The 24,424-nt window shown below is 37.0% G+C and overlaps 1 protein-coding gene across 3 annotated transcripts in view; it reads left to right on the top strand.

Annotated features, from left to right (window-relative positions):
- Positions 1–24,424, top strand: part of LOC115452510 — a 103,983-nt gene that overhangs the window by 61,651 nt on the left and 17,908 nt on the right. For 2 of the 3 annotated variants that reach the window (XM_037443904.1, XM_037443894.1), the window contains one exon: positions 17,197–17,245. The gene's annotated coding sequence lies outside the window, so the exon portion shown is untranslated. Of the gene's footprint in view, positions 1–4,841; positions 4,947–17,196; positions 17,246–24,424 lie in introns of those variants that run through there. The other variant, XM_037443898.1, reaches the window with a different exon arrangement.

Below are 24,424 nucleotides of genomic sequence, written 5' to 3'. Positions count from 1 at the left end.
TATTGTATGTATATTATATTCGATGAATTACTGAAAACACAATATCATTATAATTCTTTCAAAATTTATGAAAAAGTACCATTCCAACCACGCCATTTCTCTGGAATTAGAAGTGAATCTCTAGAATCCGGAGAAAAGATATGATAATTCAGTAGATACATTTTTTTATTTAATAAATGGCATAGCAGATAACACAATAATTATAAACAATACTTAAGCACTAAATAATATTAATACTAGACTGTCTTCCTTACCTATGCCCTAATTGAAATTATACTACGAAAACAACTCTACAAAAAAAAATTAATAATATAAACATCTGCTTATACTTAAGTAAGTTATATAAACAAAAATTATTGAATATTAAAACTTCAGCCTACACCTTCGGAGACAAATCATGACTTCAGTTTTTAATAACCTAACAATTTTAGCTTAATACTTATGAGCAAATTCGTGGACACTACAATATTGTGTTCAACAAAAAATTTAAGTTTTCCACCAAATCCTATGTTTACGGTTAGCATCAGATGCGATCAGTAACTTTATCAGAATGGACAGGACGAGTGTCCACGCGTTCTTAAGATAGGATCTTTAGACCCGGTTTGGCCTGTGCCGTTATTTTACGCGTTCCTGGTTTGGGAGCCGGCTTCGGTGGCTATACGGTACTGGTAGGTCTCTGATATGTGAGAGTCTGCCTGGGTAGGTACCACCGCAATGTCTATTTCCCCCAAGCAGCAGTGTGTAATGTGTTCTAGTTTGAAGGAGATTGTAGCCAGTGTAACTACTTGATATATTAAGACTTAAACATCTCATGTCTCAGGATGGCGAGCGCAGTGAAATACCAAACAATACTTTGTAATTCAAGGTGTTGGATGGTGTTTCTACTCGGTCAGGCGATCGGTAAGTTCGTCTCGTTTTTCAAAGTAATGGTAAAAAACAAAAAAGTATACATTATAAAATGTGAGTTCATTTTGCCTTCGCTACTGGGGATAAAACACATGTTATAAGTCTTACTAGTCTGTTATTGTGCAATATATTGTTGGAAATTCTGAGTTACGGAACCGATCAGAATCAAATTTTTGAATCAAATACCTTCTTATCCACCATTTATTTGCGTTATTTTTAAACGCACTGATCTTAAAAAACTACTGGATCGAATTGATAATGTATTTTGGTACTGTATGGCTCATTTATCGAGGAAGACTATATAACATCACACTATGACCAATAGGAGCGGAGCTTTAATGAAATATGTTGCAGAATAGGGTAAAAATTATTATTTTTGACAGCTTCCGTTACGTACGCTGCGTAAACTGTTAAAGTAACGCAACAATCATACATGGTGGAATTGTTCCTTTAAAAACATTTAGTAAATATATGTCGGAGTGAAAACTCTTTACTTGGTTATTTTATTACATGACCGGTAAAGTATCAACGTTCTATATTTATTTATCCAGACAGTTATTCAATTATTGAAACACTTCTTTACATCACTAACAATTTACTGCATAGTAACACTAGCGGAATACACAATGTGCTCGGTTCGAGCGTCCAAACAAGACTCGTACAAAAACTTCTAAAAGATTGAGCTCTCGTCGTTCGGCCGGTCCTTATATTGACAGCAGTCGACCTCCCTCCTTTTCTAATACTTCCTCGATGTAATGATAGATGGCGTCACTATCGCTCCGGAAATTCACCGATTCAAGGAATAACGAGGTGCTGCGGCGACATATATAATAAAACAATTCATATAAACTCAAAAACTATCCAACGGGATTCGATCCTATGGAGATAGTTTGAGATACTGGGAGAGACATAGGGTGTACCCTACGTCCTTCCCAGGATGAATTCTATCCGGGAATTTATTCTATCCCGCGAAAATATATTACGGGATTTTTATCCCGGAAAACTCTTTTACGCGAGCGAAACCGCGAACAAAAGCTACTCTAGGTTATTTATTATTTAGTAACATTATATAGAAACTGCTAAACTATTTAAAATAACCAAAAACGAAAATATCCATTTTGCATCCACAGCGGCCCATTCTTTATAAGCAATATTGTAACTTTATGACTTTTAAATTGTTTCTAAATGTACTCGAATGCCTAGTTTACTATTAAAATGCTATAAATGTGGTATATATGAGAAGAAATAATTTTATATCGCGTTTAGTGCGCTGAAGGAGTTCTTTTAAAAAAGATAGTAGTTTCGGACGCATTGATGTTCAAAATTGTCATATAATTATTTTTTTATTTTTTATTCAAGAAACGATAAAGTAAATAATCAAAAGAGCATAGCGGTGAAATTAAGTATACTTGTTTTTCTTAGCTGATTATTAATTTATAAGAGGTAGACAGAAATGCATAATGCTTATGGCAATTGTCCAACTTTGTTCATATAATAGTATCATAGAAATTGTAAAAACATCATTTGTAATTATTCAATTCGAAAAATCAAAGTCGTTTTGCAGAAAATAAATTAACGAATCTAATCCACTCCACTTTTTTCCATATGTATTCCGTCACATGATGTCATAGGGAACGAGGTTATCGACCTTTAAAGTACTTATTCTTGACTAGCAGCAGAAATACCCAAATATCTCTTTGCCCGACCAGGAATTAGAACCCGGTACTTCAGTGCGGTCATACCGCAATACAACTACGCCGCCGAGACAATAAAAATAATCTCAATAAAACAATTTAAGGCGATACCTCAAGGTCCATTTTCATACATTTTGTCTCACCTTTAGTCTGGGTAACTAAACAAGTATTGGCAAGTAAAGAATTTAAATTCACGTCTAGTTAGTGATTAGTTCTCGCAGTTGAAAGAAAAACGTAAAAATAATTAATAATCATGGATATTTCGGCCTTTCAAATTTCGTCATATTAAATTTGAGGTATCGCCTTAAGTTACCCAAAAACAGCTTAATAAATCTTTAGAACCGTTTCCAAAGACTTCTTCAAGCATACATTACCTCCATAATAGTAAATAACCTAAAGTATACACTAAGTTATAAAGTAGGCATCCGTAGAAATGCCACAGGGTCATCTCATCGCGACCTTAGCTATTCAATATGTTGTGGACTGTACGATGTTTTGTAAAATTCTTAGAATGACCTTCGACCTTCGGGCTGTAACTGTATAAGATGAGAAGCGGTCCCAAGGTCAAAAATCTTTGACATACCAAGTTGTATGGTGAAATACAATACCTTACATGTATTGGTGGTTTGCTGGTGGTAGGATGTATTATCCCGGATAGCAACCACCGTACATAATTTGTTAAAACCCGCCATAGTGGACTACGTAAGTGTGTCGCGTTCCGGACTCAGCCTGTGTATATCCGGTTCCGACAGGCCGGCATAATTGTGTCGACTGTCGTGGGGTAATCATATTTTGTCAGTCGATACTCTAGTGGATCCACTCCACTTACCATTAGATGCAGTGAGGTCCCTTTGCGGTGACTGTATACAAAAAAAAACTTCGTGTATGTTTGGATTTTAGAAGTAAACGCAACTGCTGGACGGAATTTGATGAAATTTTGCATGTAGTTAGAACATGTTTTGGATTAACAAGTTATCTCCTTGGTCTTAGTAAGTAATACTTAATTGCTTAAAATAATATCAACTCTGTATTATATAAGAAGTATTTAGTCGCGGCTCCGCTCGCGTGAAAAAAAATCGGAATAAAAGTTTATACTTTTCCGGGATAATTGGAGTCAATATTTTAAGTTGTATTGGCTTCTGTTGTAAAGATTCCTCACGTTTAAACTTTATATTTTATAAAGATATAGCCTAATGTTATTAAAATTGTCCTAGACCTACAAAACCTAGATCAAATGGCGTATGAAAAAAATCGAAATATTTATATAATTCATTGTCGGTATATTTGTCGCTTAGATATTTTTGCGTTTCAAGCGTTGATGTGAAGTATTCTATCACACTAAGTACATTTTTATTTGAAACTTAGTGCGTATAGTTGTACCGTCAAAGCTCCAAGGCTGTCGGCTAGTGACGATGGAATCCGCGTAGGCGACGCCGTCAGTGACATGTCGCGCCTCGGTAGTGACTGCACTTTATCGATAAGAATTCCTGTTGTCGATAAATATTACTTAGAAAATTGTCGATAAATTATTTTTGCATTTGGGAAGGTTTAATAACGCTGTAGATATAGGGTTGCGTTGTAAATTTGTGTTGTATGTTTACTAACAAATAATTACATATAAAAAAGATTTACTCATTGACTTAGCTTTTAAGAATGTGATTTTTTATATGAAATATGTTATCTGTACTTAAAATTTAAATAAAGAAGAACTATGTCTTATTAAAAAATACTTAAGACATACGGTTACTAATCAAATCTCGCACAATCATTTATAAAATTAGCCACAACTTTTTCTATAGTAACTTCAGAGACAACTCAGCCAAGAGTATACAGAACGTATTTAATATAAAATCCATTACTCGAACTTGAACGAAAAATCATAAACAATCCCATCCCGTCATTTATTCGCCATAAACTCAAATAATTTACAACATAACCGCCTAAAGATTTGACATAATAAATTAAAACTGCAATATAATTTTATTTTGCCACGGAAAAGTCGTAAAGTTTTATTTACGGCCGATCTAACGTCTTGTAAAATATCGATACGTGTTTATCGCGGCGCAGCACTAGCGATTAGTTTCTGTAGGTTGGGTCTCAGTGCATAATGCATTTGTGGATAAATGTTAATTTGAAAGTTGTTTTTTATTGCCTTTAGAGGTCGCGGGTCATTACGAATTGGCGTAGTTTAGTGTTATAGGTCTACATGCTTTAATATAGCATCGCGTTTTGACTTTTTAGGGGTAAGCAGTGCCTGTTACTGGCGAGAGCTAGCACGGAACAGGGGCAGCTAGAGGACTAACGTTTCAGAGGCCAAAACAAACTTTGGGTCGCTGAGCCAACGAAGTAAGTAATCAGTTGATTCAACTATTGTTAAATCAACACGTTAAATTGATACGTCATTACTAGCCTCATAAAGTCTACTGATGAACATAGGCCTCCCCTAATTTTTCCATATTTTGTAAACCATATTAAGTTTTATTCAAATCTTACCAGCTTCAATTCCATACTCCAAACTGAGCAGAAAAAATATCACTTTACCTGAGCCGGGGATCGAACCCAAAATCTCAACACAGAAGTCGTAAAGCAACACAACTACGATTATTAAATGTCAAAACAAAATCTATTACAAATGTGAAACGATTTATACCACGACAAATCGTACCGATTAATCGTATCGTATCGTGTAAATCGTTACAGTATTTATAATTCATAACACTAATAATAATCCACTGGGAACTGTAGGCGTTGTCTTTTTAACCGAGTAGCGTTAACCCGGTTTCATTACATACGCTTCATAATAAAATAAAAAGTGTTCGGTAATGGTATTAACTTACCCAGGGTAGTATAGATGCGGAGAAAAGTGTTAGGATAGGGAATTATATAACCCATAATCCCCAATCAATCCTCTCACCAGACTATGAGAGTGAAGGAATAGATTGCGCTTGTGTATTGCGCACACACTTGTGAACTATCTCGACTATGAGGGTGAAGTAACAGGGAGTGCTTGTGTATTGCACACACTCGTGCACTATAATATCTCTTACCTGGCTGATCTTCGTTGAGATTGGCCGCCGCGGTCGTAATTCGGTTTGAATCAATGATAATACCTGCATTATCTATTGCTAGACAAGGGCTACTTTTAGAACGGGAGATTCACATCACATTGAGAAGGTGATGCCATAAATACTAAATTAATGATGCCTTACTGCCTCGGTGGCATAGTTGTAATACGTTCTGGGAAGCTACGCTACTTCTGTGTGCTATAGACTTCTTTTGGGAAAATATTTATCTCGGAACCCTTTATCACGCGGACGGCTAAAGCTAATTCCTAATAAAGGTCGCTGCAACACGCTGGGTGCGTCACTTTTGACCGGTCCGTCTTGAAGTTGGAGAGAAGATGTTCATCAGTGAACCTCATCTGGTTATGATGTAGCAACTATTCTGGAAATTAGGGAAGGCCTACGTTCATTAGTAAACCCCATTTGGCTGGTAATGATGTGGCAACTAATCAACTGATGATTTAACAGTTGAATTAACTGATTACTTACTTCGTTGACTCAGTGACACAAAGTGAGTTTTATCCTCCGAAACGAGAGTTCGAGAATCCTCCAGCTGTCCTTGTCCTATGCCAGCCATCACCAGTTACTGACTTGAAGTTGCTGCAGGTCAACTTCCACCATATCACTCCAGTTGTATCTAGATCCGACCGATTGTTTTAAATATATTACAAGAAATATTAGTTGCCACAAATTGTGTTATGTTTCTTCAACAAGTTGATAATGTTGACGGTGTCTCAACGCCCAGCAACACTGGTTCTAATGTCCTTCAAACCGGAACACGGCTTTGCAGTCTTACACAACTTGACCACGCGAGCGTACTAACTTGATTAGAATTTAAGTACCCAGCGAGAGCGGTTTGAGTAATTGATAAAACCTTGAATTATTAAAATATAATTAGGTAACCATTGATTATTGCTTCGGTTGACGGGTGGTTGATTGATAAGCTGTCTTCGTACGCTTTTTACGAAGGTAGAATGGAAAATGAGTTCGAACACCATAGATGTGAAAATCGTAGATTCTCGTTCTAAAATCGACGTGGAGTAATCTAAATAATATTATAAAATAAAAAAAAAGTGTGTTTTCTTTGTTTGGAATGCAAAAATTTAAAAACTAGCAAACCACTTGCACGTGGTTGGTCTCTCATATGTGAGAGTCCGCCTGGGTAGGTACCGCCGCAATGTCTGTTTCTGCCGCCAAGCAGCAGCGTGTAGTCACTGTTGTGTTTCCGTTTAATTGATAACGTAACTAGGACATTGAAGCCAGTGTACGAGTAACTACTAGACATAATAAGACTCAACATCTCATGTCTCAAGATGGCGAGCGCAGTGGAATACCAAACAATAATTCGTGATTTAAGGTGTTGGATGGTGTTTCTACTGTTTACGGACGTATCGCTTACCATCAAGGAACGGCAAGCTCGTCTCGTCATTCAAAGCAATAAAAAAAAACTTTTATTATATACTGTCGCACTGCTGGGAACGGGCCTCCTCTATTACTGAGAGAGATTAGGCATTAGTCTACCACGCTGGCCTAATGCGGGTTGGTAGACTTCACACACCCTTAAAATTGCTATAGAGAACTTTTCAGGTATACAGGTTTCCTCACAATGTTTTCCTTCACCATTAAAGCAAGCGACAATTCACAAAGAATACATTCCAATTCCATTCCACACCCAAATAGACTATCACCGCCATTAAAGCATATTTGTTTCACCTAACTCGCTAAACAATTAATTAACCAATAGTTACTTCCACTGAAATGATTAGTTCTATATACATCTGCGCATTAAAAATCTTTGTGCAAACGTTGAATGTAAAAAGCTACCAGATATTATAGTCGTTAATTACTTGACAATAAAAACTAAATTAATTCCATCGTGAATCCTTATTTAGCTTTAAGTTCTGCGTATCAAACAGTTACCTCCATAAAATAGTACTTTGTAAGAACTAAGTACTAAGCAATAGTTTCACACGGGTAATGCTTATAAACTCACGCTGTCCTTAAGTGGGTAGGCACTTGCAATCTCGGATTGATGATTTTTTAACCCATAATAGATTGATTATAGCTATAGGCAAGCTGACTTAGGCCTGGCGTCAAGAAATCCAACTTCACACATTATTCAATACTATAATAGGACTACACCTCACTTACTACCAGGAGCATTATAGTCACCTTACTATACAGACTTAAATGAAAGAATAGATTCCTCCTAACCGAATTTCGGCCACGGTTGTTATTCTCAACGGAGATCAGCCAAGTACGTAAGAGATACTATAATGTAAAAGTGGATGCGCAATTCACAGCATACCTACCTGCATACATCACTCTTCCTGCCCTTATTTCCGTCCACACTCTCCACTGTTCCCTTGCAGTCATAAAGTCTGGAGATTCCAGTATCTCAATTGGAGGTTTCTCCCGGTGTGGACTACAGGAACGTCTAACAAGTGACTGCGCAATTCACAGCATACCTACCTGCATATCCCTCTCTTCCGTCCCCTATTTCTGTCCCCACTCTCCACCGGGCTCCTGCAATCGCTAGGTTTAGAGATTCCATTATTACAGTTGCAGGTTTCTCCCGGTGTGGACTACAGGGACGTCTAAACATAAAAAGAAGACCCTTTCGGAACAATAGCAAACATTCCATCTCACGTTCATACCACGCTTAAAACATTTCGCTAAAAATATTGGAAAACCACTTCTCCGTTAACTGACATCGCCTGCGGGCTAATGTGTTCCGTGAAGACTCGTGACCCGACGATGCAGGTTCGACGCCCGGCGCGTACGCATTCTGTATTTATAGATGTACGACTCTATGTTTTGTTTATCTCTGTTTCATTATGGTATAGAATTTGTATCGTAGTTATATATATTGGTAGACGATTTCGTGTCGGACAAATATATGTATTATCTGGAGATAGATCTGTGTGAAACGACAATTTTTCTTCGACTTCGTGCTAGTAAATATGAAGAATCCCTTCTAGTCGTATTTGGGTCACCAATCTCCACAAAGATCAGCCAAGTACGCAAGAGATATTGTAGTGTACAAGCGTGTCTGCAGTACACGGGTGCACTCTCTGTTCATTCACTCTTATAAACTGGTGATATTGCAATCCAATATGACCTGAGAGAGATCAGGCGCAGGACCAACAGCTTTACGTGCTTTTACCAAATGAGAAATGGTTTCTTTGTTGAAACAAATATTTTTGTATTAAAAAAATTATTCTCTCCTCTATACTAACTTTAATCATACCAAATATTTCACTTTTCCGTGCGACAACATGCTTAAAAGACAAACAAAATTTTTTCTTCACGTATCAATGTTATTTAGATATTTGATTAGTATTTTTTTAAATATACCACTATTAGCTTCGAAGAAAACAACTAGAGATTAAGAAGAGAAGATTTTTAGAGCCTCTGGTAAACTCATACAGCAAACAGAACAAATTGTCCCTTCCTATTTCCCATACAAGGATAATTCTCAAGGTCTCAACGACCTGATAGTAACAATTAACCAAGTCTCAGGTTTCGTAGAATTATATAATTTAACGACGCGACGTAAAAGGTTACAAATCGTGTCAAAGTTTTAAAGATGTCTTTGTGTGGCCCATTAACTTATATAGTGTTCAATTTTGTAGAAGGCCAATATGTCATCTGATCAGTGACGAAGGGTCCACATAACCCGATTATCACCAGCTTCCCTATAGATGAAATATATGAAATGAAATGATTTATTTGAATCTGTAAAATGTTATACATTATTTAGATTCCGTAAATATTAACTCTACTACCAGTTCGGAAAGCAGTTTTCACTAGAGAAGAACGGGCAAGAAACTCTGGTGTTGCTCTTTTCAATCAGTTCAGGGAACAGTGCATGATAAAGTGAGAAGGGAAAAAAAAGTTTAGAGCAGTTCATTTACGAACTTTATGAACTATAGGATTTAATTATCATCAGGACAATTTCCAAACCGTACTCATGCTTGTAAGTAACTGTATGTTGAGTTCCCTTTCTAAAAAATTCACCTTTTGCCGTTGCATCTGATAGTTTGGTATTGAAGATCAAGAACTATGCTTATAAATATAAAGACTAGAATTATTTGGAGGTTTTATTTTTTGTGAAAAATCTCGCATGAATTGCCCAGGAAAGGAGTCATTGTATGGTTTTTTTTCGAAGGCGTCACCACGCGATACTTTCATTCTAAGGTCTTAGTGGACTGCTTAGATGGCGTTGTTGTACAGCATGCGCGGTACGGAAGCGCTCTGAGAACCCGGGTTAAAATCCCGGGTCGGGCAAAGTGATATTTGGGTTTTCTGCTCAATATAAGCCCGGTGTCTGGAATTTGTGCCCGATATGACGATAGGCTCACCCCCTATCACACCATGGGACGAAAAACACTTGGCAAAAAGTGGGTGCTGGTACCGCCTCTGCATACCCCTTCGGCGGATAAATGCGTGATGTGTGTTTGTTATGTTTATTTATCTTAGTATTGATAATTATGAAATTCTTATGTTGGTTCTTTCTATTGCAAAAATGCCTTCCGACAAGATAAACCTTTCTATCAAACTTTCTTCACAAAACGTTTTCTATTTAAAAATAGTCGCCGCTTAAATTTTCTTTATTATTTTGTCAAACATAACATTGCTTTCTATGATATTTTTTTTATCGTATATTAACTGTCTCGGGTTTAAACTTAAGTCCTACTCTATCAATCTATAGTCTATCCCATAGTGGGAAAGATTTCCGAAACGCGGAAGATTTGCGACCGATACAATAGTATTTACAATCGTTGTTCGTTTGGATCACTCGTGGGCCGCGACAGCGCGGTACCTCCCACGTAATGTAGGGGGTGGTGTGCATTAGTGATATGATTTTACTAGAGAACGAAAAGAGATTCTTTTATCAATTTAAATAACTGAGTGACAAGTTTAAATTAGGAACTCCATTATTTTTTATTTATTTATCTTTATTGTTTTTTTTTTTTATTTTTCTACTATACAATGCTGATTTAGTCATTCGTTTTTCATAACTAAGAAAACCTTCTTTTTGGGCGAACCAAAAATTTTAATATTTATGAAAGTACGGCTCCTAAGATGTTCCCATAGGGAAGCATTAATCGCCTTAAGTAAATTTATGTATTGTTAATTCTTATTTAGTTTACTTTGACACGGGTACGACACGGCTTGGAGCCTAAAGCAGTGACCGCCATGAAGTGACATAATAATTAAGTTACTGTATCTATGAATAAAATAAAAATTACTACAGATGCTCGACATAAATATTAAACTATTTTTCGGATTTTATTTTATATCGGGGGGACCCCCGCCCCGCTCGTGTTAATAGAAGTAATAGTAGTAGTAAATAATTTATTTTAATAAAAATTACTATATTCTCGACTGTGTACTAAGCCTAACACCCAACATAATGTAGACAAAGGTGCTGATCATACCGTGTAAGGCTCGCATCGATCATTTCGTTTGTCTCCGTGACCTCACTTCCTGTGTTTCATAATTTTCACGATTTCTCTTGTGTTGACATCCCTTGGGATTGGGTTGGGATTGAAAAGTGTCTAGTTTGCAATTTTCCGGTTTAAATACTAATTAACACTAGCAAAATGAATTACAGTGGCTCTACTAAAAATACTTTTAAAAGTGATTGTAATATATGGATTTTATATACCAAAACATTGAACATGTGATTCTAATTAAGGAAGGATAATACAATCCTGCATAAAGATAATAAAATTTGAATGAATTATAAAAGTTAAAACCCTCACAATAAAATATATAACTGCACTTGCCACCGTTCATACAAAAGATATTAACGCGCACCCAAGTAGAGCTACACTAAAATCCAAACCTAAGCAACTAACCAAACTTTCAAAGCTCTACATTTTTCTTGACGCTAAATATCCCGGTATCCCTGTATGATCAACAAATTATCGACCAAACAGTAGCGGTACTGTCGGAGTATTTACTTAACAAAGGCACCCTAAAGCTCAAATCACGGACTCACACTTTCACACGTTACAACAAATAGACGTAAGTCATTCATGAAACGTTGGGTTGGTTACTTTTTTTTATAAGTTTCACAGCGCGATATATGAGTGTTCGCTGAATGGTGAACAATCCTAGATTCAATTTCCAGGTCAGTCAATATTTTGACTTAGTTTTACTATATGTCCTATAGCGCTATATGCCCGGGATTTAATCTCTTTACACAAGCGACATCAAAAAAATTTTCCTGAAATGATGCTGCGTACCTTTTTGCAACATACATATTACAATGCTTTAAATCCGTATTCACAATTTCCGGTGGAAAATTATAGACAAAACCATTGCTTAACAACGGAAAATTCTAAACACAAAACAATTCCATTCATTGTTGTATTTACTCGACCTTACCAAATACATGAAAATCATTATCACAAATAAATTCGTGTAACGCGACCACTTCGAACTCGTCACTTCGAGTTTTAAACTACTTAAAATCAATCGAGTCGGACTAAGAGGAAAGTGTAGAGGTCAAACCGCCTCTGGTTTCTTATCTTTAAAGCCTAGTAGCACATGTATAATTTTAGAGAATTATGAGTTTTTATTGGCGTTGCTTAAAAACCTACCTTTCTAATTATTTTAGTGAATGATTGCAAGTCCTTGTGATGTATAATTGATAAACGAGAACAGTTTCCAAGACACCAAAAGGTTTTACGCAATGGCCGTGACAACAATAAATAATTTTCCGCGTTAAATTAGTGAAAATATTCAATTAATTTCAACTTGACTGACAAATGGCCTAAATCAATACTATTAAAATTTTCTTTGAGAAATTCATCTTACAATCAAAAAAGGTAATTATTTTAAATGCGACAGCGCATTTAAGATTAATCGCGGATATAATTTTTTTAATTCTTGGCACGGCAAAGTCACTGCACTGCATTATGAATATTATATTATGCGTGGTGGAGACAACTTAATAACAAGTGAATCATTTGCTATTTTGATATCCTATTGCAAAAATATTTAAAATCAATGCCAACTTTGTTCTTCAATTGTCCTTAAAAAATCCTTTAATAATAAAACCAGCTTTTGGTCACAGCTCTGCCCGTTCTGTGTAATTTATATTCTTATACTTTGAATATGTTTTCTGATATTAAAAGTATAAGAATGTAAACTACACCACATTTTCAAGATAAAATGCAGCTCATGAATTATCGTTATGAAAATTCATCGTAGTTTCCTTGACATGAAAAAACTAACCAACCAACATACTTTAAATGATAAAATATTTGCAAATTTTATTCATATTAAAGAGTACAAGCGACTCAACTAACTCAGTCATGTTCTACGTAAACGTTATTACAAAATTTCTGTCAATTGTCACTTTCGCAAGACGAGTATTGGTCGCCGTTTCGCAACGACGACCTCTGGTGACGAAGAAATTACTGGAATCATTAGAACATTTGAGAATGACGTCATTGTTTAGATATCGGGACAAATTCACCTAGTCACGTATACATTGTAGGCTTGTTCTCTTGATGATGGTGGCTATACACCAAAGTAATATTTTCTGTTGATAAACAAAGTATATTATTCGACATTATAGCAAAAATAATTAAAGAATACCAGCTCTGTTTTATATATTACCCAGTACTGAACACGGGCCTGCTCTACTGAGGGTTCAGGGAGGTAGCATACTTCACATAGCCTCGAAATTCTTTTTAGAGAACTCGCAGGTATATTTGATTCCTCAGTATGTTTTCCTTCACAAGTAAAGCGTGTGGTAATTGATAAAAAAATACAGATGTAACTTCGAAAACACAGAGAAAAGAAACCTACGGAGCTTCATTTCGGCAATCTGTTCAAATCTCAACTAGGCTTATTGTGCAAAATATGCTTATAGATCAGTTATTATACCTAGCTTTTGCTCGCGACTTCACCCGCATGACGGATTTTTCCGGGATAAAAGTCCCGCTATATATATTCCTGGGATAAAATGTAGCCCATAATAGTTTTATGACCGTCCCAGGGTCTTCCACTATATTCAGACCAAATTTTATAAACATCGTTCAGTAGATTTTGAGAAAACCGATCACATACAGACAGCTTTTGCGGACTCAGATTTATAATATGTTTATATTGCCATTTATTTCCTCATTAGGGTTTTATCGCGGTTTTTATAATTTTCTCCCGACGTTTCGAAGACTTTGCAGCCTTCGTGGTCACGGGGGGACTGGGGTGTTGGTCATCCGAAAAGTCAACGTTACAATATCTACCTATATTTCACAAGTATACAATTATTTTAATTTTAGCTGATGGTGATCCGATAATAGTACTACTGTGTATCATATCTCGTACTGTTACTCTTGATAACATATATGCCAAAAATCATGATCATTGGTTATTTACACAATATTACAAAATAATAAAATCGCGATAAGATCCGAAAACAGTTTTATTTCAATACCTATTAGGGATCTTGTTAAAATACAGCGTGTATCTACAAAATAAAAATCAGATACAACTTTGAAAATTGACTCTACAATTCATTAAGTTACGAAAATTGACTCTACAATTGAATAAGTTACTCAACATAGAAACAAGGAGTCTGATTAGCCATTAAGACCAACGTAACATTACGCGTGGTCCGTTGTGGCACAAATTTGACCTTTCGCCTACATATCGGTCAGTATCTCATTAACGGGACACTTGCTCGTGTGGTGCGAGTGAACGGATGTAGAGGGTCATTTTTTATATAACTAACTGACCCCACATACGTTGTCCTGTCTTAACTATGGATGTTGAATTTGAATTGTTGTAATTAATTAAAAAAAATGCTCTATGATACACGCATTCTGTCAATCACTGACAGTAATGTAAAATTAATATTGTCGTTAAGTTTTTATAAATTTTCTATTGTTCCGCTCAACTTCCTTAATTGTTTCTTTTATAAGAACGTTCTCCTAAAATAAAGAATTAGCGAAATTGTTCCATTTGTTCACGCGTGATGCGATGACGAAGGAAAATAGAAATTCATTTTTATAGTATTCTAGCTTTTGGTCGCGGCTTCGCCCGCGTGATTGAGTTTTCCGAGATAAAAGCCTGGATATTTGTGAAGGTGTGCGCGCGCATCGTAAAAATGTACTCTCATAATTTAGCCCTAACCAAAAGAAGTATAACTTCAATAAACGACTTCCGAATAAAATCACAATCTCGTCCAAACTACATGATTTGAGTCGCATTGGGTGTCTCACCGCAGTCTCTCGCATCTCGCGGCACCATCTAACTCGGTTCAAAGGCCCGAGTTACCGTGTTTACGTAACCTCTTACCGAACCGTTAAAACTTTAAATCTCCTTAATTACACGAGGATTCAGCCACAGCATCCGTGATAGTGTATATGTTGTATGTAGAGTATAAATTGTTTTCATGTATTGTTTTGAATTGTGATTCAAGGGTTCGGTAATATATTCAAATTATAGGTAACTAGGCAAAGTGGCGATAGCCTAGATGGTTGTGGAATAGACTGCAGAGACGAATGTCCGCAGGTTCAAAACCCAAGGGCACGCACGTCTGATTTTTCTAAAAAATTATGTCTGTATTCTTTGTGAATTATCGCTTGATTTAACGGTGAAGGAAAACATCGTAAGGAAACCTGCATACCTGAAGAATTTCGAGGGTGTGTGAAGTCTACCAATACGCACTAGGCCAGCGTGGTGGACTAAGGCCCAATCCCTCTCAGTAGTAGAGGAGGCCCGTGCCCAGCAGTGGGACAGCATATAATACAGGGCTGATATTATTATTATTTAGGTAACTAGGGTTATGTATGACGGTTTCAAACAAGCCGGCATAATTATGTCGATTGGCGATGGACAATTGTCTTCTAGACAGTCTATCTCGATCTCACTCAACTTACGATTGCAGTAGAGTCACTTTGACAAAATAGAAAAAAAATATTATATGTGCTACACTGATACAGTGTAACGTTTCCCGAAAGGTAGCCCGACAACATATAGATCCTAATATGTATAAATGCGGTCTATAAATCGTTCTAATGATAATTAGATGTTATATAAAATACGAAAGGGAAGCGGCAGGAATCGGCTTATATAGACCCTTCGACCGTATGGAGCATATTGACTAGCTCTTGCTCGTCGCTTTAGCGTCCATTCCTAAGATGAAAGCCTTTAGCACTCGGGTATAACATAGCTTTTTATACCGAAGCCGGCAGGAATCGGGTTTATACCCTTTTCCAATAATGTGTTGTTTATTTCTACCATCAAGCAGCATAAAGTTACCATAAGACTACCCATAATAATCTGTTGGCACAACAGTTTATCAAATTGTATATGGTTGGTACAACAGTTTATCAAGTTAGCGGCGATATGACTGGCTTAATAACTTAACAACGGCCTGATTAGGGTCAACCCCTCCCCCTCCAACCGCATTCCCTGGGTGTCAGTCCCAGATACATACACTGTAAAGTAATAACTAATCAATACTAATATATAAAGATGACTAGTATGTTTGAACGCGATAATCTCAGGAACTACTAAACCGATTTTGATTTTTTTTTCACTAATAGGAAGCTACATTATTCATGAGTGCTATAGGTTATTTTTTTCCGGAAAAACTTAATTATACGAGCGAAATTTTTTTTTCACTAATAGGAAGGTACATTTCTCCCGCGTGCTATAAGCTACTTCCGGAAAAACTTTATGACACGGGCAGAGACGCGGGCAAAAGCTAGTATAATATATGGCGTATTATCTATCATCATACTGCAATATCCATCAACCATGCAAATCTAGTGTTCCTATAAAACCTAAAGATAACTATCAATAACACTTAACCGCTCGGTTAAATATTAAACCGCCGGTTAGTAATTAACCGAGGCATCGCCGTCCGTGCGTGGCGCGGCCTGGTTTTCAGTTATGCACAATGTAATACATGATTTAACATCCTTTTGTCTCCATTTGAAGTGATATCGTCACGCCTGTGATTTACCAGGGTGGACAATGTCTTTTTTAATCAAATTAATGGCAAATAACCAAAAAGATACTGTCTCCGTGGCGTAGTTGTATTGCGTGCGCGGTTCGGGACCGCTTTGTGCTCGTTCAAATCCCGGGTCAGGCAAAGTGACATTTTTCCCATCCATATTAGCTTAGAGTCTAGAATTTGTGTCCGATATGGCAATAGGCGTGAACTTATGGGGGCGAACCCGTTCACATCACAGTACAGAACACTTTTGGCACAAAGAAAGTTTTCTTATTATATTTCTGCGTACCCTTTTGGGAGTAAAAGCGTTTTTTTTTTTATTCTTTATTTACGGAGCTTGGTCGTTATTTCACGACTATGTCGCTCCGTATGCGTGTTGTTTCTTTATGTTTTGTAGTCATAGGTCATTATAAAACTTAACATCTAACATCTAGAAGTGGAAGTGGTGCAAATTCTGGTTATATTGCATTGTCTACGCTTACCATTGGGCGAGCGTCTGGCTGTTGTATAAAAAAGATTTCTTTAATTAGTTTTTTTTTTGTTTCAGATATAGCTCACCGCGGCTAAGAAGCTTTCTGCCAAAGTTCCTTTATAAGGTAAATATTTTTATTATAATTATTAAAGTATCTTTTCCCTCTGTCGGTATTAGGTTTCGATTTCCAGTTCACTGAAATAATATTTACATTAGTTTCTCGAATAATATACACTTACGAACAGGCCGGCATAATTATATTGACTGGCGTGAGGTAAACATTTTTCGTCAATAAACGCTCTGTCTGTCACATACTACGACAAGTAAGTGCACTGACTGCGCTTTTATCTACTCTTTGAATAGATGAATCCCTCGTAGCCGAATTTCGGCCACGGCGGCCAATCTCAACAGAGAGCAGCCAAGCAAGAGATACTATAGTGCACAAGTGAGTGCAATACACAAGCACTCTCTGTTCCTTCACTCACATAATCCGATGAGACGGCAATCTGACATGACCGGAGAAAGATCAGACGTAAAACTAAAATAGTGACGGGGACATCACACCGCCAACTTCTTGACTCCGAGCTGCAACTCAGCCATTTTTATGATGAAAAATCCCAGTCTCTATTTTGGCCTGACCTGGCATTCGAACCCAGGACCGTACAGTACAGAACGCAGTAATCGTACTCGTACCTTCTACGCATTACAACTAAGCCACCGAGGCTGTCAAATCCTTTTAATATAAGATGTGTGTGTAATTTAAAACATAAAAAACATGATTAAATATGGTCCATTACTCGCTTGAGTTATTTCAGATCACTCACGGTACTATTAAATATAAGACCCGTTAAATACGAGTTCAATTAACGTTAAATTAGAGTCTCATCTCAATCAATCTGGAGTTTGTTTGTGGTGCGAGCGTTAAGCGGAGAGCGGTTGGAATATTTTATATTATTTTTTATTTTAGGGGCCTTGTTTTCTATGCCACACGTTTATTTGTCAGTGCGTAACAAGCACACTAACTGGAAATGATAACTGGAAATTGGGATACAGAATATCATTCACCAAATAAATTTTAACTTAACTTAATTGAGAAGTGAACAATCTCTTCGTAAAAAATGTGTATTTTTTTATGGCAGTAGGTAGTCAAACGACACAGTGCGTTGCTTGTTAGTAAGTTATCATCTTATCATGTGATATAGCAGTAGGGAACAATCATTTCATCGTACAGAACACACACACTGACGCCTTGTACCCCCTAAGGGGTAGGCAGAGGCGTAACTAATGCACCCACTTTTCGCCGTGCGTATTCCATCCCATTAGGTGATAGGGAACAAGCCTATCGCCATATTAGGCACAAATTCCAGATTCCGGACTTATAAATGGAGTAGGAAAGTCCAACATCACTTTGGATCACACTCGTTTTGGACACTTTCCGATCCGGGCATCTTACCCGAAATCACATACACAAACAGATTACAAATAATCTATTCAAGATTCTGAATTGATTTAAATTTTTCCCACCATATTAAACTTGTATCTACACAATTCATGCACGTTTTAACTAAAAAGCCGTGGTCAAAATTCAATTCAGAATAAAATGGCATGAAAATCGCTTCAGTATACAACTCAGGCGCATGATAACTAAGCCATCCAGGAAGAAATTACCCGCCGCGACCACTAGGGCCCCAGATACACACGCAAAGTGTTAACATCGCTCCACTACGTTCGACTTAATATGGTTTCATTTTGACCCATCATACCGTCGAATTATAAAATAGTTATTTTTATTTTATTTATCTATAATATAAAATGAATCGTTGAGTGTCTAAGCGCAAATCTCGAGAGCAACTGAAACGATTTCGCTAATTCTTTTTTATAATATTCCTTGAAGTACGAGGATGGTCCTTACGGAGAGAAAAAAATGCTTGAAAATATCTAAAAACAATACTTTTCTATGCTCCCATACAAAAGATTCGTAATAATACTTAAAAGTCAATTTGAACTTTAATACCATACCATAAAGTTTGAGTGCAGTGAAGGGATTCCAGGAAGGCAATACAATTGAGTGACATTAGTATCGTATAAATATTAATGTCAATATGTCGACTGTTAGGCAGTACGAAGTTCGCCGAGTCAACTAGTTTGGGATAAAAAACAATTGTACCATTAAATGTATAAAAGTGAAATTACATATCGGAGATAATTGTAGAAGCAATTACATTATCCACAGTTTATAGCCTTAGTAATGGGAAGACAAATTAAAAGATGGTTGGACAAAAGGGAGGAGAAAATTAACTTGTGACAGAGATGATGGAAGTAACTAGGGGAGGTCTATGTCGAAGAACAACCTGACCAACAATTGGTTGATGAAGAATATGTAGGGATATTCTCAGTTTTTTTTTTTTTTTTTTGTCATATTATTCTACTAATATTATAAATGCAATTACATACCATGCAATGACATACAATTTAATATGACCGACAAAATTGAAAATTTTATATACGTCCATGTCTTCATACAGGAGTTTAGTGGTAATAAATCGTGGTTTCATCCCAGTTTAATAAGACGTAGAACTGGAAGGCTCAACGCACCGTTACTCTGGCACTAACTTGATGCGTTCGGGGATTTATAACCCGTAGACACTGCTGGCCCGGAGAAATGGTCAGCTGAATATTTAATCTGAAATTGGAAGAAAAATTTACAATGTATCGTAAACAATCAAAATATTTTGACGGGCAAAATAAAAGTAAATTTGTCAAAGTTTTTTTGGTAACTAATAATAATAAAATAATATTTTTAAAAGACTGAAAATTTTTACGTATAACATTCATACGATTTTGAAATAGAGAGGGTATTAAGTGGTTAATTTACGTGTATAGAATGCACACAATCGTTTTTGGATTCTTTTTCAGTTAAACTATTGCGAATGGTATAGGTTTTATACCTAAAAAATAAGTGAAATATAGGAAATAATTCTCAGACCACTTACTGTCAACCATTTCCTTCCGACAGTTTAATATCTATAATTGCACTTACCGTTAGAACCACAGCCCTTATCCTAACATTAGGAAAACAAAAACTCCGCAAATCCCACGAGACAATTCAATATTGGCAAAAAGACATTCGCACATTAATTACAATTCATACACGCGAACTTGGTATTAACTATAATAATCCGTGTGCACCTTTTTCTTGTCTTTCACTGTACGAACCCGACAGCGGGGTGAATGTCCTGCACTTGGGACCTAATTCAACGAAATTGTATGCGTGCGATCATGTGATTTCAGACTTTTTTGCATCCGAGGTTGGTGTACGAGTAACCCTCTGAAATAATTTGAATAATTTATGGAATATCCCGGTTTTGTAGATTGAAATTTAAGTTCTAATGCGTGAGAGTTAAAATTCAGTTTTGTGTATAAACTTGGATGGTGTACGGCAAACTGAAAGTCTGTACTTTCATTAGTGATGAGAGAGAGGAGCGAGTGTTGTGAGACCACGTGCAGGGACTGCAGTGTATGACACGTGAGCTAGCGCCGGTGAGCGACAAGCTGAAGGTAGTGGATGAGAGCTCAGGAGCGAGTATAGTGAAACCACGTCTAGGGAGCGTAGTAGGCGCAAGTTGGTAGAGCGAGGATCTGTCGGTAGTGGATGAGAGGTCAGGAGCGAGTGTATAGATCACGTATGCACGAGCCGGTGGAGCGACGAGCCGAAGTTAGTGGATGAGATCTCAGGAAGAGTATTGTGAGACCACGTACTGGGAGCGTAATGTGTGACGCGCGGGCCAGTGAAGCAACCAACTCAAGTAGTGGATGAAACCACAGGAGCAATGAAACCACGTACAGGAAATGTATGCCACTGAAGATATTAAACCATAGACAGTAACACAAAATCGTTCGCCTTGAAATCATAACGTCTGATTGAAAGTTGTAAACCGACCCGTGTGCCCAAGGCTTGGGAATGGCCCTGCCATTTTTACCGTACAGGAAGACCAGTTGTAACCGGTCGCGAACGTGTCCGACACACGTCCCGCGACTCGTCCGCGGAACGTGTTCCACTCATACTCAGATCGATGGTAAATAAATATTGCGGGCGGGTGGAAATATTTTGATATTGCATTTGATGTAACTTTAGAGTAATACAGTCTTACTTATAAACATGTTTTAGCGTTAAGACGTTGAAGAATTGCTTAAATAGCAATAATAGAAAATTATAATATAAAAACCGCGCAGAAATCCGCAAAAAAAAGAGATTTAGAAGAAGTGTTGCAGTCAGTGTAACTACTGGACATAATAACACTTAACATCTCATGTCTCAGGATGGCGAGCGCAGTGGAATACCAAACAATACTTTGTAATTCAAGATGTTGGATGGTGTTTCTACTGTTTATGGTATCAGTTAGCTTCAGGCGAACGGCAAGCTCGTCTCATCATTCAAAACAATAAAAAACATTTAAAAAAGAAGTACCCAGTCTTTGTCCGAGTTAAATATGTCTGTCTAGTTTTTACAGTCGCCGCGGCTTAAATCGGCTAGAAAATCATCATCAATTAGTTGATCAGTTCTGAGTGATACAACCATTTATCCATTACGGTTTGCGCTAGTTATTCTGCCGAACAGCGATTAAACTAATAACTAAACTTCTCTAAACACTTAGTCACATTGATTTGTACTAGCGTAGCCAGACGTCCCGTTTTTACCGGGACGTCCCGTATTTTGAGCATATTTTAAAATGTCCTGGCGGCACAGACTCCCTCGATCGATCTACGATTGACAAGTACTCACGCACGTAACCTTCGTATCTTCGCATGCATATCAATACGACTCGGCTTTTGATAAATTTAAAAAAAAGCGAGTTGATACATGTGTTTAAATATGATTACAATAGAATTGATTGTTAGAAATAGGTACATATTATGTTAAAACTGACCCGATCTTCGGAAAAATATTAAAAAAAAATATGTCACAAAGCAATTTTGTTTCTTATTTGTCTCGTGTAAAAAAACCGCAATCCCGTATTTCTTGCCCATTTAAGCATTTCTCCCTTATAGGCTGAAAAAAAAATCTGGCAACCCTAATTAGTACCTATGCGTTACTTACTAAATTACTTGCCATTCTACTAAATTGTATATACCATTATTCGAGCGTCTTGCTTCATTTTATTGCTTTAAATGACGGAATGAGCTTGCCGTTCGCCTCATGGTAGGCGATACGACCGCCCATAAACAGTAGAAACCCCATCACCTTGAATTACAAAGTATTGTTTGGTATTCCACTGCGCTCGCCATCTTAAGACATGAGATGTTAGGTCTTATTATGACCAGTAGTTACACTGGCTACAATGTCCTACAAACCGGAACATAACAGTAACTACACACTATTGCTTGACAGCAAAAATAGGCATTGCGTTGTTTGCTTGATTATTCAATTGTAAAAAAAAGTAGGCAAGAGTACATAGTCCTTGATTCGCCTTTTACTAGTATGTGGGTGAAAGGTACCCAAAGGCCACTCCACTCAAAAATAATAAGTCTCGATACATAATTTCATTTAAAAATTTGATTATAGATTATTCAATAGCTTGTAAAAACAGGCGCGCGTCGATATTGCCAACTCAAAAACAATCAAAGCGAACTAATAAACTCGCTGTATAAAACTAGACCATAACCCAACAGCGCAAGGTTGGAAAATTATTGTCAGTCACCCAGTGGTACGCCATTAGGTTTTTTGCGTTCATCTAGAAAATTTAGTTTATATGCTAATGTGTATAGCTGTAAAGGCATGCTTCATTACTTGTATTCCTGACCGTGACTGTTCGACTGTATGCTAAACAGAGCGAGTCAAATATGTTCATTAATCTACAGTTTTACACACAATTATCAAACACTGCGCATCAGTTGGAATATTGTTTTATTCTCGACCTTATCTTGTTGGTGTAACGTCGAAAACAGTGGAGTCATTGTAACACTTCCAAATTAAAGAAAGGTGCGAATAAATATGGTTAACTGTTGTTCCTAAGATGCCTTGTCATATGGCGCTCCTTGATCGTGTTATGGTGGTCCTGAGCTCTTACTTCCGGATCGTCGCTCCACCGGCCCGCGCGTCACACACTGCAACCTTTGTACATAGTCCCAGAACACTCGCTCCTGAGCTCTCATCCACTACCTTCAGCTCGTCGCTCCACCGGCCCGCGCGTCACACACTACGCTCCCTGTACGTGGTCTCACAACTCTTACTCCTAAGTTCTCATCCACTACCTTCAGCTCATCGCTCCCTATACGTAATCTCATATTCGCTGCGATATTCCATTAAGGCAAAAACATAGATTCATTCATCACGTAGTTATATTTTCGACATCACTTACATTACATCGTCTCTCTCAACAACTCAATTAGCATCAGAATCCAATTTCGTCATGTTCTAATTGGACGTTCCAACTTTTATACTTCTCAATAAATTCTACACTTTTACTTCAAATTTTGTAGAAACGTGCTACATTCTACACTTTTATTGCCTTTTCATTTTATTGTACACATTTAGTAGATGCGCAGACGCAAACAACGTGTTGCTAAAAACTTTACAAAGCTATAAAACTGATAGTCACTTGAGCAACCTCAGCAACTATCAGGTTCATAATGTATTTCTTCAGCACATCAGTGACCCCACTGCACCTGATGGTAAATGGAGTGGGGTCTAATAAAATGTCGACTGACGAGAGATGATTACCCCTCAGAAGTCGACATAATTATGCTGGCCTGTTGGATGGGATATGCAAAGGTTGATCGCGGCATCGCGGAACAAATTCGGGTCCACTTTGATGGGTTTTAACACCTTGTGTACGGTGGTTATCCAGGCGGATATAAAATATATTCTACTATAAACAAAAAAATATGTAGAAATAAATACTACAGTACCCACAGAATTAAACATTACATTTATTACTCTCAATTCATCAATAAACGAAACCCAAAGATCTCATTTGATCATTGTAACCGATTTTAATACCAAGTCGGGATAATGCTATACAGAAGAATTTCATGAATCAATCCCATTTCCAAACCTTTCTCTACAATTTCCAATCCCATTACTTTCTTCATATCGTGGAGATGTTAAAAGAAGGTGGAAATAATAACATCAATTGAACGTTGGCTGTTTTAGAAAAATAATAGAATAAATCACGAAATTCAAGCAATATTTGACCTTATTATACTCATCTGAGGAATGCAGTATTAATGCACTCATCCAGATCTACTGACATATTATAGATCATTTAAAGGTCGGCGGATGTTACATTAAATTCTTTATATT

The sequence above is a fragment of the Manduca sexta genome, chromosome 5 (assembly GCF_014839805.1).
Source record: "Manduca sexta isolate Smith_Timp_Sample1 chromosome 5, JHU_Msex_v1.0, whole genome shotgun sequence".
Classification (NCBI taxonomy): Eukaryota; Metazoa; Arthropoda; class Insecta; order Lepidoptera; family Sphingidae; genus Manduca; species Manduca sexta.
The sequence above is the reverse complement of the archived record's forward strand: the minus strand, read 5'-3'. Positions and strand labels throughout refer to the sequence as shown.